This window comes from Hemiscyllium ocellatum, unplaced genomic scaffold (assembly GCF_020745735.1).
Source record: "Hemiscyllium ocellatum isolate sHemOce1 unplaced genomic scaffold, sHemOce1.pat.X.cur. scaffold_173_pat_ctg1, whole genome shotgun sequence".
Lineage (NCBI taxonomy): Eukaryota > Metazoa > Chordata > Chondrichthyes > Orectolobiformes > Hemiscylliidae > Hemiscyllium > Hemiscyllium ocellatum.
This window is the reverse complement of record NW_026867863.1, coordinates 73,231-91,306: the sequence shown is the minus strand read 5'-3', so window position 1 is coordinate 91,306 and position 18,076 is coordinate 73,231.

Genomic DNA, 18,076 nt, shown 5'->3' with positions numbered 1-18,076 from the left:
ATTTGTTTCCATTTACATCTCTTCCTCGCAGTGATTTTGACATTCGCAGCACCCCTTATCAAGTGGAGTACAGTGGAGATATGGAACTGTAAATGGATGGGAGCTGCACATCCTGTCAGTTCCAAAGTTGGCTGCAAGTTTCCCCACACTGGGCAGTGATCTAACACAGTGTTACCGAACAATGCAATAGCCTGGGCTTATATATGAATGAACCAGTGTGCAGTGCACAGCTCCCCACGCTGGATATTTAGTCCAGGATTATGGATCAGGCATTGGTGTGGGCTGCACAGAGTTTCACTCTGGGTATTGCTGGGTTGCATTCAGCAGTACACTAGCCGGACCTACACAGTGCTCCATCCTGAATATGTAATGGATGGGGTGGTTTTGTGAGTTGGATTGCGAATGTGAGAGAAGTAAACATCTGGCAATACCTTTATTTTGTGTTTTCATTCTTGTGATTGGACCTTTCAAATCCTGACTCATCCTGTTAGATCCATCCTTCTGGATGAGACATGGTGAGTGTTGTTGCAGCATCTGGGTCTGCAACATGACCTACAAATGGAGCAGATGCTGCAGAGAGGGGAGTCTCGGTAAAATGGAATGAGGGAATCATAATCATATCAGACGTGGTCTTTGTGAATGGTGGGGCAGGATTGAATGGACCACGAATGCAATTTATTCATATACTTCTATTTGTTCCAAGAAAACTCCACTTCTCTCCCAGTGTCCCATACTGGTGGGGACTGAGTCACTTCCTCCTGTTCCTGCGTAACAGGATCCTCGGGCCTCACTAGTCTCCAGAGTTCCCTGTGTCCCAGTTTCGAGCTCTGAGTGACTCCCTCCTGTCCCTGTGTCCCCGTCTCAAGCGGTTGAATGACTGCCTCATGTTCCTGTGCCCCAGTTTCGAGCTCTGAGTGACTCCCTCCTGTCCCTGTGCCCCAGTCTCAAGCAGCTGAATGACTGCCTCCTGTTCCTATGTCCCAACCTTGGGCAGCTGAGTGACTGCCTCCTGATCCAAGGTTTGCGATAGTAGATGTCCTCCTCTTGCTGCTGACTAACGGGCTGCAATAGTTCTGTCCTCACCTGCTGCTCCTGTGGAATGGAGTTGAGGGACTGAATGGCCTCTTCACATTCCTTACAGCTTCTCTTGACTAAAAGCCTTTCTCCTGTTTCTGTAAAACACCATCAAAATCTGAATGATATATTTTTGTGTTTTACTCACAGTAATTGAGCAAACAAGCTGACTGACAGAATTCAGAAGCTGAATAGCCTCCTCCTGTCCCTGTGTCATACACTCAAGAGGCAATAGAGTCTCAGAGATGTACAGCACTGAAAAATACCTTTCCGTCTGATCGTCCATACCGACCAACTATCCTAAATAAATCTCGTCCCCCTTACCAAGACTTGGCCCATCTCCCTCTAAACACTTCCCATGCATGTATCCATCCAAATGCCTTCTAAATGGTGTAACTGTACCTGTCTCCACCACCTCTTTTGGCTGATCCATCCATACATACAGCAGTCTCTGTGTGAAAATGTTGTCCCTCATTTCTCTTTTTAAATCTTTCCCCTTTCACCTTAAACCTTTGGACTCGCCTATCCTGGGTAAAAGACGTTGACGTTGTCTATGCCCCTCATGATTTTATAATCCTCTTTAAGGTCCCCTCTCAGCCTCAAAACTTGAAAGTAGTCCCAGCCTATTCAAACTCTCCCTGTAACTCTAACCCTCCAACCTCTGCAATATTCTTTTAAATCTCTTCTGCACCCTTTCAAGTTTGACAACATCTTTCCGACATCAGGGAGACCAGAATTAAAGGCAATATTACAAAAAATGGCCAAACCAATGTCCTGGACAGATGTAACATGTCTTGCAAAGGCTTAGACTCAAAGCACGCACCAGCAAAGGGAAGATCACCAAGTGCCTTCTTCACTTTACTATCTACCTGTGACGGCACTTTCAAGGAACAGAGAACCAGCAACACGCGGTGACACAGTAGCTCAGTGACTAGCATTGCTACCTCACAGCACAGCGATCTGGGTTTGACTCCATCCTTGAATGACTGCCTGTATGGAGTTTGCACATTCTCCCCGTGTCTGCATGAGTTTCCTCCAGATGTTATGTTTTCCTCTGCAAGTATAAAGATATACAGATAATGGTAGATTGGCCATGCTAAAATACCCAGGAATGTTTAGGCGAGGCGGATTAGCCATGGGAAATGCAAGATCAGAGGTTTAGGGTTGGTGTTTGTCCAGTGGGATACTGTTTAGAGGTTCGGTGTGGCCTTGATGGGTCGGATAGGCTGTTTCCTCACTGTAGGGATTCGATAATTTCGATGGAGTTCTCCCTGATTGGTAGATTTCGACAGGACCCTACCTATATGTCTTGCCCTGATCTGTCTTGCCAAAATGCAACACCTCACATTTAACTAAAATAAACTCCATCTGCCATTCCTCGGTTCACCTCAACAAGGTCCCATTATAATCTGACAGATCATTCTTCACTGACGACTACACCAACAAATTTGGTATTATCTACAAACTTACTGATCACACATCATATACTCAAATGCAACTGATTTGTATTAGTGACAAAAGAAGTGGACCTAGTATTGATCTTTGCGGCATACCACTGGTCACAGGTCTCCAAGTTTAATGAACAAATGTCCACTGTCACGCCCTGTCTCCGATATTCAAGAAAATGTTGGATATAAATGGCGAGCTCTCCCTGGATCCCAGGCAGTCTGACCTTGCTAACCAGTCTACCATGTTGAATATTTTGGTTTTCTTACTGAATTCCATAAAGACAGCATCCACTGTCCTGCCTTCATCAATCATCTTCATCACTTGCACAAATAATTTCACCGTGTCAGTGAGACGTGATCTCCAATGTACAAAGCCCTCTTCAGTCCTTGCCCTTCCAAATGCACATCAATCCTTTTCCTCGAAATCGCCTCTAACAATTTAGTCACCATTCACGTCAGGCTCACCGATCTATAGTTACCTGTTTTTTTCCTTACTTTCTTAAATAATGACACAACGTTAGCTGCCCTCCAGTCTTTTGACACCTCACCTATGGAAATCAATGTTACAAATATATCAGCAAAATGCTGAGCAATCTCTTTCCTAGCTTCCCAACTGCTCAGGTTCCAGGGATTTGTTCACCTTTATGTGTTTTAAAATGTCCAACACCTCCTTGTAATATAGACACTTTTCAAGGTATCACTATATATTTCTTCATTCTCTCGCTCTTGTAACCTCCTCCACATTAAATACTGAGGAGAAATACTTGTTTCTTATCCCTCCAACCTATGTATATGTGGTTCCATACATAGGTAGCCTTATTGATCTTTAAGGGGCCATATTTTCTCCCGAGTTAATCTTTTCCCATAAACGGATGTGTAGAATTTCTTCAATGCCTCATTAACCCTATTTCTGAAACCAAGCCTTGTCCTCATTTTTCTGGCCCGATTTCCTCATTGACTATACACTTGCTGCACTTATACACCTCTCGGGATTCACTTGATCTCAGCTCTGTTTACCCGACATATGCCTCCTTCCTTCCCTTGCCAAGAGCATCAATATATCTAGCCATCCAACACTCCCTGCACCCACCAGCATTGCCCATCTCACCAATGGGAACACGTTGGCTCTGGACTCTCTGAAACCCAGTTTAATGGCCTTGCATTTTCCAACCATCCCTTTACCTGTGAATAGGTTATTGCAATCAGCCTTTCACAGGTCTCCATAACACTTTCAAAATTGGCCTTGTTCAAAGTTAGAACTTTAATATTTACCGTAGGTCTTTCCGATTCCAAAACTAATTTAAAACTAATATTTATGCGTAACAGACTTGAAAGTTAAATAAATACTTCCAGACCCTCTGGACCAGGCTCAAGAGTCTGAATGGCCTCCTCATGTCCCAGTGTAACAGACCCAAGACATTAAATGACACAGCAAGCCATGGATTACGAGCAGCCATTCAACTGTATCTGATGGAAGTCCATCCCTTCTCACAGAAACACAAACAACACAATGTACTCCAGGTGCCCTCTCAGTAACACTTCATACAGCTGCAGCAACACAGCTCTTTGTTTTGAATGATTCTGTTGGAAAAATGTGCCAATATTCTAGATTTCCACCTTTTCAAGTAGCAACAGGCTAATATGGGCTGAATGGCCTTCTCTTATCCCTCTGTAAGAGGCCCATTGGGACAGAATTGCTTCGGCCTGTTGCTGAGCAGCAGTCTCATTGCTCTGTCTCAAGGTTATGAAAGGATTTGATAACAGGGCACTTAAAACCAGGAGTAGCCTCACAACTGGTCAATAAGTACTGTACTTTGTGTTCAGGGATCTAAAAACTTACCCACCCGAGGTTTTTTTATGCAGCCAATCTGTTATTTTATAATTGCCTCCTTTCATAAACAGAGCGGAACATATATAGACCCCTGTAGTGTCTTGTTAATACTCTCATATACAAGTTTAAAAAAGATTTAAAAGGTTTAAAGAGTTATGGTCCATCCCTCAGCAACCCTCATCCATTCCATCCAAACCCAGTAAATATTCCCTTTTATAGTGATATGAAAAGTGATGTGTGGAACTGGTTAACTGAGCCTGTTTGTTTAGTCATGATTTGGAGATGCTGGTGTTGGACTGAGGTGTACAAAGTTAAAAATCACACAGCACCAGGTTATAGTCCAATAGGTTTAATTGGAAGCACATTAGCTTTCGGAGCGCCGCTCCTTCATCAGGTGATAGTGGAAGCCACACTTCTAAGGCACAGAATTTATAGCAAAAATTTACAGGGTGATGTAACTGAAATTATACATTGAAAGATACCTTGATTGTCTTTTGAGTCTTTCATCTGTTCGAATACCATGATAGTTTCATTTCTTTCATGTGTAAATCACAAAACCTTTTTCTTTTAAAGTTGCATTCTCAGGTTAGCTGTAACATTGAGTGATACCTAGACAATATGTTGAAGGTGTTAGCCCCCTGTGTTCTATGTCTATTCCATGATGTTTAGATTGATTCTAATCTGAAAAGTGAGATTACAGAGTTTTACATGAATTCATGCAGTTTTTGAGCTCAGAGGTTTACATGAATTCATGCAGTTTTTGAGCAAAGTACAATGTAGCTCTGCAAGTACAAATTCACCCCATAAAATATATGTGTGCATGTGGGTCTTTGTCTGTTTGTTTGTGTGTGTGTGTTTGTCTTGGTTGAGAGGGAGTGTATATGTGTGTGAGTGATGTAGACTTTCTTAAGTCTGTGAGGGGTGCATGTGTGTGTTTGCGTGGCTGGGGTGGGGGGTTTGAGTATCAGTGAGAGAGAGTGTATATGTGTGTGCATGAGTGCAGAGTGGTCTAAATCTCTGATCGGATGCCTGTCTGAGTGTGGGTGTCTGTAAGCGTATGTGTGAGTGTCTGTGTACATGTGTGTCCGTATGCATGTGTGTGTATAGGAGTGTGTGTGTGTGTGTTTGTGTGTGTGTGTGTGTGTATACAGTGCAATGGGGGTCACCTGTAATGTGACGTGAACCCACTGTCCCGGCTGAGGCTCTCCCTATGAGTACTGAAAATAGCTATCAGCCTCTGCTCGGCCACTGTTCGCTGCTGCCTGTCCTGAAGGCCGCCTTGAAGGATGGTCACCAGAAGGTCGGAGGTTGAATGTCCTGGACCACTGAAGTATTCCCCAACTGGAAGGGAACACTCCTGTCTGTTGATTGTTGTGCAGTGCCCATTCATCCGTTGTTGTAGCCTTTGCTCAGTTTCCCAGTGTTTGTTCTGTGGCTGTGATTACTACCAATCTCCATGGATTCTAATTATCCCAGTGGAGGGTTTCCATCTTTAATGATAAATGGGCGCCGTTCAATGTGTTATCCCATAACATGAGCGGGAGCATCACTGACAGCACTGAAAGGGATCGGCAGATTTAGAGAGAGGGGGCGGAGAGATCCGAATCTGAGAAAATTAGATTGGAATGTTCCAAAAATGTATCCGAATCTAGGAGCATTAGACTGGCACGTTCCAAATATAGATAGGAGTTTATCCGATTATGTTTCGTATCTTTCTGCATTTTATTGGTGGTCATTATCATCACGGATCTATTACGCTCTTCTCATTATTCAATATTTTTATGATCCTTTCCTGGCTATCGTTGGTGTTCCTGGTAAGTGTCACTGTCCAGATTTTTTTTTCTATAAACCGGTTATGACTGTATTACTGTTCCTTCATATAGTCTACCCTTCTTGTCACTATTATTGTTCCTGTTGAAATTCTCAATCCAGATATTCACTCTGCAGACCACTACTAACTACATCAAAGAAGGTGTTCAATTACTGTCTCCCTCTCTGCTCTGGCAGTGTTACTCATGGGTCTCTATGTTGCCCTACTCAGTTTCAGTGGAGAACTACATTTATTGTATCATCGCCTTTGGTATTTAAATATTAACAGCATGGAGGTCACTCTCCACTGTTTTGTTTACAAACTCCACTTCCATCCCATCCCTGGCTAATATCTGCTGCAGAAGCAGACAAGTCACAACTGTGGGAGATCCCTTTGACCATGAGCTGATTCCTGACACCATACCCTGACCATTTCTAACTTGAAAAACTCACCACTCCAGGATATATCTCACTGGTGTATTCCATCTGCTGTTTGAACCTTGAGCTATGAAATACCGTCTTAATGAAGTTAATAATCTGCTGCTGACGCTCCCGGCTTCAAACCTGTTGAAGCAAATCTGATTCGAACTCACACCAAACTCCCATCCATCTGTCATTCATGTACACACCGATGTATATTGCTGTTGTGTCTGGCAATGGCTTTATTTTAACATTCTCAAACACTTTATCTCATCTGTCCATGAAACTTCTCTCGTTCTCTCTCTGTTGATTAACAAAAAGCCTGCCAGTTGTTCGTATTTAAAATAATTTCTTCCATGTGCGTTCCTTCTCAAACACTGAGTTTCACATTCAACCACACCAATCACGCACACACACACGCACTGTCCCTCAGTTTCTGATGAACACATACACGCAGCAAACCTTCCCATTGTAGGCAGTAATCTGTTGCGAGTATAGTTTGCATATGATAGTAAAGTTTGCAATGCTCTCCATGCTGGGCAGATAGTGCAGTTTACTGAGCAACACACTAGCCTGCTCTGCACAGCTCTCCATGCGGGGCTGTCATCTTGTCCCAGTTTATGTTGTTTGTGGTGTTCTGTGAAGTAAATTCAGAATTTGATGTAACAAACTATTTCTGCTGATCTGACAATGCCTTTATTGAATGTTCTCATTCTTGTAATTTTACTCTCGAAGATCTCACTTCTCCAGTTAGTCCCACGGCCCAATAATTTTCCCCATATTTCCACAACCTCCTCCCAGTTAATTAACTGCCTGTTTCTGTCTTTAATGTGAATCTCTCTGTCCCTCTGTATCTTTCCCTGGCCTTGGGTTTTTGCTCCCTAGTGTATCGAGTGCTGACATTGTGTAGATCAGAAACAGTGAAATGGTGTGTGTCAGGCTGTTGTTCACTTCCCGGTATGTCCCATGTGATGGCCCATGGACAGGCGTGTTTCAGAAGTTATGAGACACATCCTTGTAACTTGGTCTGTGCCTGTGTTTGTCCCTCTCAGGTGATCACGCGGTCAGGAACACGAGGAAGCCCCTTGAATAAAGGAACAGTCATTTAAATTATGTAGCAATGCTGTCACTTTTTTTTAAAGAAAAGGTTATTTTCTCCTTTTTTCAGTAAGAGGTCTTAAAGGCCAAAGTGCCTATTGAAAACGGCTCAACGAAAAAACTTTTGAGACTTTTATGGTTTTTTAATAAATAGTAGTAACAATGGCCAGCTGGCACAGACCAGGCTTTATAGTTTTTTTTCCTTGCAGATGTCACAGTCACCAGGTGCTTGGGTCCCGGAAGGATTGGAAGTTTTAATAAATTATCCCTAGCTGCTATTCTCTCTGAAACCTCACTTGATACTGTTTCCTCCTGGACTGGAGAACTGTATGCAAGAAAGTATGTCTGAATGCTCATTTTTGCCAAAGGGCGTGTTTAGGTGATATTAGTATATTGGAACAGTTAATTTGTAGCAGGGTCTGTGTCCATCATTCAGTTAAGGTTTCCAATAGCTAAGTTATTCTAAATTCCTCTTCATTTTGTATGGATTTTCATTAGAGTGTTTAAATATAGTGTGTTTTGCATAATGGTGAGTGGTTTGATGAGTGGAATCACATCTGGGACATCCAATTCCCATCTATCTTGTTATTAAGGAAAAGTTGGCATTCAAGCTACCTTCTTAAAATAGTTTGAGACAGTTTGGTTGGTCTATAGCAAACTGGGTCTCTTGTCTGGTTCTAAATCGTTAATTGGGTTTAGAATTACAATCCCTACAGCGTACAAACAGGTTATTTGATCCAACACGTCTACACCCGACCCACCAAGGATTAACCTACCCAGGCCAATTCCTCTACCCTATTATGACACATTTACCCCGACTAAGGCACCTAACCCACACATCCCTGAAAACTATGAACAACTAAGCATGGCCAATTTACCTGACACGCACATCTTTGGATTGTGGGGGAAACCAGAGCATCCAGAATAAGCTCATGCAGACACTGGAGGCTATTGGGTTCCAAGGTCGTGTATGATATTTTTCAGTGTCTTTTGTTCCAGATGTTGAATTCGGTTGGTTTAAACAGTGCTTTGTGTATAAAGATTCTTTCAGTCACTAAGAATTTTCCGTGTGTGGAAGAATTAAAGTTTTACAAAAGTTATTAAGACAAAGCTGTAGGAATTGGCAGACAAGCTGGAGTTGGGGTTGCGTTTGTCTGTGAGAAAATGAGAGATAATTACAGTTATAGCTCAATAATTACATTTGGAGGATCTGACATCAGACTCTTTAGAAATGGCTCGAATTCAATTTCAAATGAGGCACCGTGAACATGAGAAAGAATTGAAACAGTTTGAATTATGATGAAAAGTAGAAATAAAAGAAAAGGACATGGAGAAGAGAAAGAGAAAAAGAGAAGAAAAGCAGAGAGTTTCAACTTCAAAAGTTAGCAATTAGAGAGGGAAGTGGACATGGAAGGCAGTGATGAAGGTAGGCTGTAGGCTGGATGAGGAGGTGAGTGAGGATGAGCAACCTTATAGTAGCCAAAGGTCTGATGGGGATCTGTTTAGATACATCCAGGCATTATCTAAATTTGATGAGAAGGACGGGGAAGCCTTTTTAATTTCATTTGAGAAAGTGGCTAAACAAATGCAGTGCCCAGTGACCATATGGATTTAGTTGATCCAAACAAAGCTGCTGGTATTTGCATCCTATCGGAGGAGGTATCTGAGGAGTATGAGGAGATGTAGAAAGCCATCGGAAGTGCATGTGAGCTCGTGCCAGAAGGCAACAGACAGCGTTTCAGGAATCTAAAATAGCGTCCTTGGTTAAACGCACATTGACTTTGAAAGAATCAAAAATAATAATTTTGAAAGGTGGGTAAGGTATTAAAAACTGAGCAAACCAATGACACTCTTAGAGAGATTCTTATTTTGGAGAAGCTCAACAATTCACTTCCTGCAGCCGTGAGAACTCGTGGGGAAGAGCAGAGAGTTACAATGCCAAGGTTAGAAGCTGAAATGGCAGCTGATGATGATTTAGTTCAGAAATCAAAGTTTGGTTTCCATGAGGGATTGAGAAGAATGTGCAAGATCTTCTTAAAACATATCCCTGTGAGAGTAAGGTTTATTGGCATAGGCCAGGAGAAGCCGGGAAAGAGGTTACAGCATTGAGAGGCATAGCAGCATGTAATTCTTTAATGCTGAAATATGAGGAGCTATGTCATTCAGAGGACTATTGGAGAGATGAGAAGTGCTCCATTCTGTAACGTGTGGTTGAAGCGTCCAGTGGAAACATCAACAGGTTTATTCCACAATGGGGAAGGAGGCCTTGAGCTTGACGTTGGCATTACAACATTTCAGCTTTAAATTGTGAACAACATACCTGAGACAATTTTTTTTATCACTGATCGTGACCCTTAAAGTTTTTGGAGAGGTTTGGAGAGAATAATACCAGTCTGTTTCGATTGAGCTTATTATTGCTGCCATTCAATGTGAAATTATACAGTTGACAGGGTGAGGAAACCTATGTTTTGACACTTTGTAGAGACTTGGATGAAGAAAGACAAAGGCATTCTGTGGCAGGAGTAAAATGACTGAAATCGAATCTAGTTGTGAACATTTGTATGCTCAGAGTCAACGCAATATATATGCATTTCAGTCTGCTAATAGAGGAAGGTTAGGAGGTCTAAAATAATCCATTTTGTATATTGATGGATCATTTTATTGATGGTGGAGTTGTGAGTATACTATCACTGTAAAAAGGTGACTTTCTCTTGGGTTATTTTTTTGAAGAGAGGTTTTAAAGACAGAGTGCGGAACTGCTGTCTGAAAACAGTTAAAGTAACTAACTGAGAAAGCCTTTAGGTTTCATTAAAACGTTGGTAACAATGGAAGGGCAGTGGCCAGCTCTCCCAGACCTGGTTTCCTCGTTTTGTTTTTAGCTGCAGCATTATGAAGCTGCTGGGGATCCCAGAAGGGTTGGAAGTTTCAATACATGATCCCCAGCTGCTTTTCTCTCTGAGATCTCTGTTGATGTTGTTTCCTCCTGGATTGGAAAATTGCTGTAAGTATCTGAATACATTTGAATATATCTTTGTGCCAAGCGGTGTAAACCAAGATGGTATGGTATCTATTGTTTGTGTAAGTGTTCCAACATATAAGCCATCCCTCATTTTTCTTTTCTTTGATTGTATTTTAACTAAAGTATTTGAATAGTTATATTTTGCTTCATGTCGAGTAGGTTGACCAGTCACAATATATCTAGAAAGCACGCTTCACATCTATATTCAAAATAAGGAAAGGTTTGAGTCTAAGCGGCCTTCTTAAAATATTTTGTGGGAATCTGGTCTGGTCCACAACACTTGTAGCCAAGGGGTTTCTGACTGACCCCTGTTATTAAAAATTTAGTGGAGTGGCTGGGGATGGTTTGCTGGAAGTTGTGCTGTAAGCTGCCTCAGACATTCAGGGAGACCTGAGGATTTCGTGACTCAACTGTGGATGGAGCATGGGGACTGTATTTACAGCATCTGAGCCTGCAATATGAACAACACATGAAGCAGAGGCTGCAGAGAGGGGAAGCTCTGAAACCACGGAGTGAGTGTGTGTGGGGAAAGGGATCTGCTGTATCCACTCCAAGTATTCCAGGATCAACTTCCCAAGCTACACTTAAACCAGGAGCAGATAGTGAGGGGACCCTGACTGAACAAGGAGCTGGGCACAAAGCGGTGTCATCTCCTTCAACACGTCCTGCCGCATCACACCAGGGGGAGGATGGTGCTGCCAGTGGCTGTTAGGGTCACAGTTTCATTCAGTTTCTATAATCCATAACTTTCCAGGCAGAACTAGGTGACATATCCGTCATTTCCCATATCTCAACATCAATGTCACCATTCGGTGATGGAGGATATATATGGTGGATGAGGTAAATACATTGTTTCTCCCACAGCAGGGAGCTGCTGGGTGTATCCAGTGGTATAGTGGGATTCCCGATAGTGTGCATGGCATCTGCAGAGAACCCATGTCAATGGGGAGAGGTAGAGGAACTGAAGGAGCTCTCTCTCTATTAATGTTACAGTGTACCCATGCACAGTACATCATGTTGGTGAATACCCACTGTCCTGGCAGCAGTCACGGCCTCCTCATTCAGAAGCAGTCAGCCATTCCCATCGTCATCGGGTCTCCACGTAGAAAGAAATGAATGTATCTTGGATAAAGGCCTCCCCTTGATGCACGTTTCAAAACACCATCCCCACCACCAATCAACATCAAAGTTGTCCATGTGTACGGAGAGCAATGGGTCACTTGGAGTGTCTGGGAGTTGACGATCAGGGATGGAGCAAAACCCCCCATGTCTAAACGGGTCTGAGTGAACCCCCTAGTACACAGTATCATTAAGTCCTGTAATCCCTTTCCATTTCAGTAACATATTGCTTTCCGTTATTCCTATAAATGAAATGACATGTTATGTCATGTTAAATTCCACCTGCCAAACTATTATCCATTGCCTTTACCTCTCTGAATCTATTTGCAGACTCCCCACCCTCTCTTGGTAATTTAATCTCTTGCTTACCACAGCGACATCACTAAACTCAGCATCTGTATATCTGTTCCATCCTCCTGATCATTAATATAGACTGTAAATAGTTGAGAACCAAGTACTGGTTATTCTTTGACCCTACGGGTTACGTTCTGTCTAATTGATTGAGACTGATTTATCCTGAGTGCCTGCTTCTGTATGATACCCAGTCCTTCCCATTCCTGGGCAACACAGTCGAAGAGTTGAATAAGAACAAGGAGCATCTGTGAGGACTCCAACCCCTCGATGAGGCTGATGTCAACACGGCCTCTGTTCCACTTTCCTGCCATCTCTCCATCCTAAAACTCTAGTCTCTTGTTGTAGATTGCGCCACATGAAAACAAAATCCACTCCATTTCTACACATTCAATTACTTTTAGCATTTTACAGACCTCAATGAGATCTCTTTTCATTCTTATAAACTGGAGAGTATAGGCCTAAACTGCTCAATTTCTCTTCATTAGACAAACACTTCAAATATGGAATCAATCTAATGAAGCTTTTTCTGAATTGCCTCCAATGGAAATGCCACATTCTGCAGGACACCCAAACTGTACTCCAGTTGCAGCCTCACTAATGCCTTGCTTAGCTACACCAACACTCCCTACCTTTCTACTCTATCCTTTCATAAATAAACACTGAAATTATGCTTACATTTCTCATTACTTGCAGTATCTGCAGGCAGGTTTTCTGTGATATGCAAGCAGACACCCAGATCCCTCTGCGCCTAAGCACTTTGAACTTTCTCTCCATTTAGATAATAATTTGTCTTTCTATTATACTGGCCAACTTGAATAGCCCATATTTATTCACTTTAATTTTCCTTGCCAAATGTTGGCAAATTCACCAAACCTATCCATATAGTTTTAAATCTCTTGCATCATCATTCCGAAGTAATTCCCACCAATGTTAGTGTCATCTGAAAATGTGACATTGTATTTTCTATCCCATCAACCGAGTGCAGTAATACCATCGATTGCAAATGGTTGAGGCATGAGTCCTGAAATCAATGGCACCCCACAAACTGCATTTGCCAAAAGAAAATGACACATTTATTCCATCTGACTCCATTTTGTTGGTTAACCATTCCTCCATCCAAGCTAATTAATTACTCCTAAACTCATGTTGTCTGATCTTACCACTTACTCTTTGGAGAAGCGACATATCCGATGCTTCAGGAAGACCAGATATGTTCCATCTCCAGGATTCCCACGACCCACCTTGTTTGTGACATCTTCAAATAACTCAAGCAAACAATTCAGACACGGTTTAGCCTTCGTATAACCATGTTGACTCTGATGGATTGTGGTTTAACTTTGCAAATGTCCTGAACAATGGACTCTAACAATTTGCCATAAATTATAATAGTTTATTGTCACACTTTAGTACCTAATGTATACCATTATGATAAGTTCTTCATTTTCGAAAACCTTTACATTTTCTTTGAATTCCTGTTTAATGGGCACAAGACTTTAAGAGATGTGCTCCAATTGCTGTGTAAGAGCCATGTGTCACTGAATAGACTCATCATCAAAATCGATGAGCTGATGTCTTTCTGGTGTTCCCACGTTGTCGTCTCCAAGGTCAGAATGACCTCCTCCTGTTGATGCTTTAGAGGATTGGGAGATTATGGAATCTTCCCGTTGCTGTGTAACATTTTGAGGGGCTGATGGGTCTTCTCATAACAGGTGGAAATACTGAACGGTCTCCTCATGTATCCCGGAGATGGGAACAAGGGAGTGATTGTTCTTCTCTTGTTCACATACTACAACAGACACGTGTCTAAATTACCTCTTCATTTCTCATGAAAGAAGTTTCAGATAGTTTTTATCATTATCCAATTCCCTTGCAATAGGCTCGGTGGGTCTGAATGGCCTCCTGTTATCCCAGTGTAACAATCTCCTTCACTGTGTGACCTCTTCCAGTTCCTATGTTACAGACTTGAGGAGGCTGAATGGACTGATCCTGTTGTTGTTTAACAGGATACTGGTGCAGCATGGCCTACTGTTATAGGCTCGAGGGCTGATTGGCCTCCTTCTGTAAATGTATATCAGGCTCCAGGGACTGAATGGTCTCGTCCTGTTTTGGTGTAACAGGGTCGAAGGCCTGAATATCCTCCTGTTGTTCCTGTGTAACAGGCTGGAGAACTGAATGGATTCCTCCACTATCTGTGTAATTGACTACTGGGTCAACCTGATCATCTTTTCGTTATAATCTAGCACCTTCATTGCAGGAATCAGTTGAGGGAACCATCTCTGAACTGCTTCCAATATAACAACATCCTTTCTTCATAGAAGAGGCTAACCTGTACACACTACTCCAGATGTGATCTCCCTGTACAGCAGCAGCAACACTTTACCAGCCTGCTGTAATGTTCCCACCCAGGTTAGAGCAGTCTCAGCTCTCTGGAGAATACAGAGCATTGTTGGAAGATCATTGTCCTTCTCTACTCCATCAGCATAACGGGAGATCTGGAGAAATGAAAGTTTGCGAAGATCATAAATGATGTGGCGAGATGATCTCTGCCATTAATCTCCCCAGAGCCCACATCGCTCAGATTCCACAGAATCTAGTAAGGTGGAGCGGAAAAACAGCAAGGAGGAGCAAACATTGATGAATGGAGTTATATATGTTAATGATATAGAAGATGGTATCAGCAATAACAATAGCAAATTTGCTGATGATACAAAGCTGGGTGGCAGGGTGAAATGTGATGAGGATGTTAGGAGATTACAGGGTGACCTGGACAAGTTAGGTGAGTGGGCAGATGCATGGCAGATGCAATTTAATGTGGATAAATGTATAGTTATCCACTTTGGTGGCAAGAACAGGAAGGCAGATGACTACCTCAATGGAATTAATTTAGGTAAAGGGGCAGTACAGAGATATCTGGGTGTTCTTGTACACCAGTCAATGAAGGCAAGCATGCAGGTACAACAGGTAGTGAAGAAGGCTAATAGCATGCTGGCCTTCATAACAAGAGGAATTGAGTATAGAAGCAAAGAGGTGCTTCTGCAGCTGTACAGGGCCCTGGTGAGACCACACCTGAGTACTGTGTGCAGTTCTGGTCGCCAAATTTGAGGAAAGACATTCTGGCTATTGAGGGAGTGCAGCGTTGGTTCACGAGGTCATTTCCTGGAATGGCGGGATTACCTTACACTGAAAACTGAAGCGACTGGGCTTGTATACCCTTGAGTTTAGAAGACTGAGAGGGGATATGATTGAGACGTATAAGATTATGAAAGGATTGGACACTCTGGCAGCAGGAAACATGTTTCCACTGATGGGTGAGTGCCGAACCAGAGGACACAGCTTAAAAAATACGGGGTAGACCATTTAGGACAGAGATGAGGAGAAACTCTTCACCCAGAGAGTGGTGTCTGTGTGGAATGCTCTGCCCCAGAGGACAGTGGAGGCCCAGTCTCTGGATTCATTTAAGAAAGAGTTGGATAGAGCTCTCAAAGATAGTGGAATCAAGGGTTATGGAGATAAGGCAGGGAGCGGATACTGATTAAGGATGATCAGCCATGATCATATTGAATGGCGGTGCAGTCTCGAAGGGCTGAATGGACTACTCCTGCACCTATTGTCTATTGTCTATTATCAAAGTGAAAGCTGCAATACAAATGCTGGACATGTTATAAAACAGGAAATGAGATATGCACATTTGTGGGTACTGCAGTAATGATATATGTTTAAATTACGTCTAAACTGTGTTAACCCAATTGAATGCTAATGCTGGGAAAAATGGATTTCATGACCACGTGTGAGATGGTTTACATGAACATTATGTTGATCACTGAGCTCGAGATCAGGTTATTTAGGAATTGGTGTTGAGTTGATCAGAAGAGCTAATTGAAAATTTTGCCGGAAAGGACATTTTGGGAACAGTGACCACAATGTATTGGTTTTCTTTTATGCTGTTTGAGTACACGACAGTTTTTGTTGTATTTGAAGTAACCGTTACAAATCTGAGTCATGCAAGCCATCAAGGTGTGAGGAGAAAATGGGGACTACAGATGCTGGAGATCAGAGGCGAAGAGTGTGGTGATGGAAAAGCACAGCCAGCAGCATACTAAGAGCAGATAAATCGATGTTTCGGGCATAAGCCCTTCATCAGGAATTAATCTTATGGCCAAGGGGGCTGAGAGATAAATGGGAAGGGGGTGTGACAGGGGGGAGGTAGCTGGGATTGCGATAGGTAGATGAAGGTGGGGTTTAAAGTGAAAGGTGATAAAAGGAGACAAAACGCCTCATCTACTGCATCCATTAAACCCACTGTGGTCTTCTCTACATTGGCGAGGCAGGAGGTCAACTTTGGATCATTTCAGAGAACATCTCTGGGACAGCCACATTGAACAACTCCATCGCCTTGTGGCTGAGCACTTTAACTCCCCTTCCCATTCTGCCAAGGACATGAGGGTCCTGGGCCTGCTCCATCGCCAAATCCGAGCCACCAGAAGCCTGGAGGAAGAAAGCCTCCTCTTCTGCCTTGGGACCATCCAACTACAGGGGATCATAGTGGATTTCCCCATTTCCCCTAATCCCACCTTATCCCACTCCAACCTTCCAAGTCAGCACCGCCCTTTTGAATGTTCTGATGTATCCACCTTCCTTCCTATCAATCTGGTCCACCCTCCTCTCCGACTATCACTTTCAACCCCACCTTCATCTACCTATTAGATGAAAGGAGGCAGCTTAGAAAAATGCCAAGTGTTGCAGTAAGCCAGTGGACTCAGAGATATGTAGGACCCAGCAAAGGATGACCAAGAAACTGAGAAGAAAATCAAAAAGAGAAAAAGCGTGCAAATGAAAGAAAACATAAAAACTGCTAAAAAGCATCTATCAATGTATGAAAAAAATTAAAAATAAGAGCAAATGTGGTGCAGTGGTGTGTGTCAGGATAAGTTATTGCAGAGAACAGAGAAATTGCAGGGAAAGGAAACAGTTTCTTTGGTGTCTACCTTCATGGAAGAATGTCCAGAAATTCTTCCAGAAATACCAAGTGACCATGGGACTTGTGTAAGTAAAATCTGAGATCATTCTTATCAGTGTTTGGGTCATCTTTGAAAAGAAAGCTGGATTGAGAATTTATAAATCTGACAGATTAGATGTACTTCAACATGTATTTCAGAGGAAGCAGCAATACACACTTTGATTGCATTGCGGACTGAATATTTTAATTAGAATCTGACCATAGGGGATGTGCCAGAGAACTGGAGAACTGCTAATACGATTCCACTTCACAGTAAGGATGGGAGAGTTAGACCAGGGAACTATAGACGAGCGAGTATTAGATCACTGTTAAGGAACTACTGGAGAAAAAAGGGAAGGAAAAAATCGAACTCCAATCAGAGTCGCAAGGTTTGATCAGGGATAATCATCATGACTTTATCAGAAGGAAGTCACATCTAATGGGTTTGTTTGAATTAGTTTGAGGAGGTCGATTGTTTAGTTTTGTAGGAAGGCCTTTGACAAATTCCACCTGGGACACTGAGAAATAAAATAAAATCTCACAATATGAAGCAAAACTTGACAAGTTACAACGAAGACTGTCTTAGTGGCAGGAGACAGAGGGTGGTGGGAGAAGGCTGTTTGTGTGACTGGAGACCAGTGTCCCCTGGTGTACCAAGTAAGTGTAAGTTTGACATAACGAATGGTTGAGTGGTTAGCAGTGAGGAGGAAGGCCTAAGTTACAGGAAGATGCAAATGGAATTGTGAGATGGGCAGATCAATGGCAGATTGAATGTAACCCTGATAAATATGAGGTGATACACTTTGGGAGAAGGAAGCAGGCAGGGGAGGACTCAATGAATGGCAGCACACTGGGAACCTCAGAGTGTGCTTCTCCACACATCCCAGAATGTGGCTGGACAGGTAATG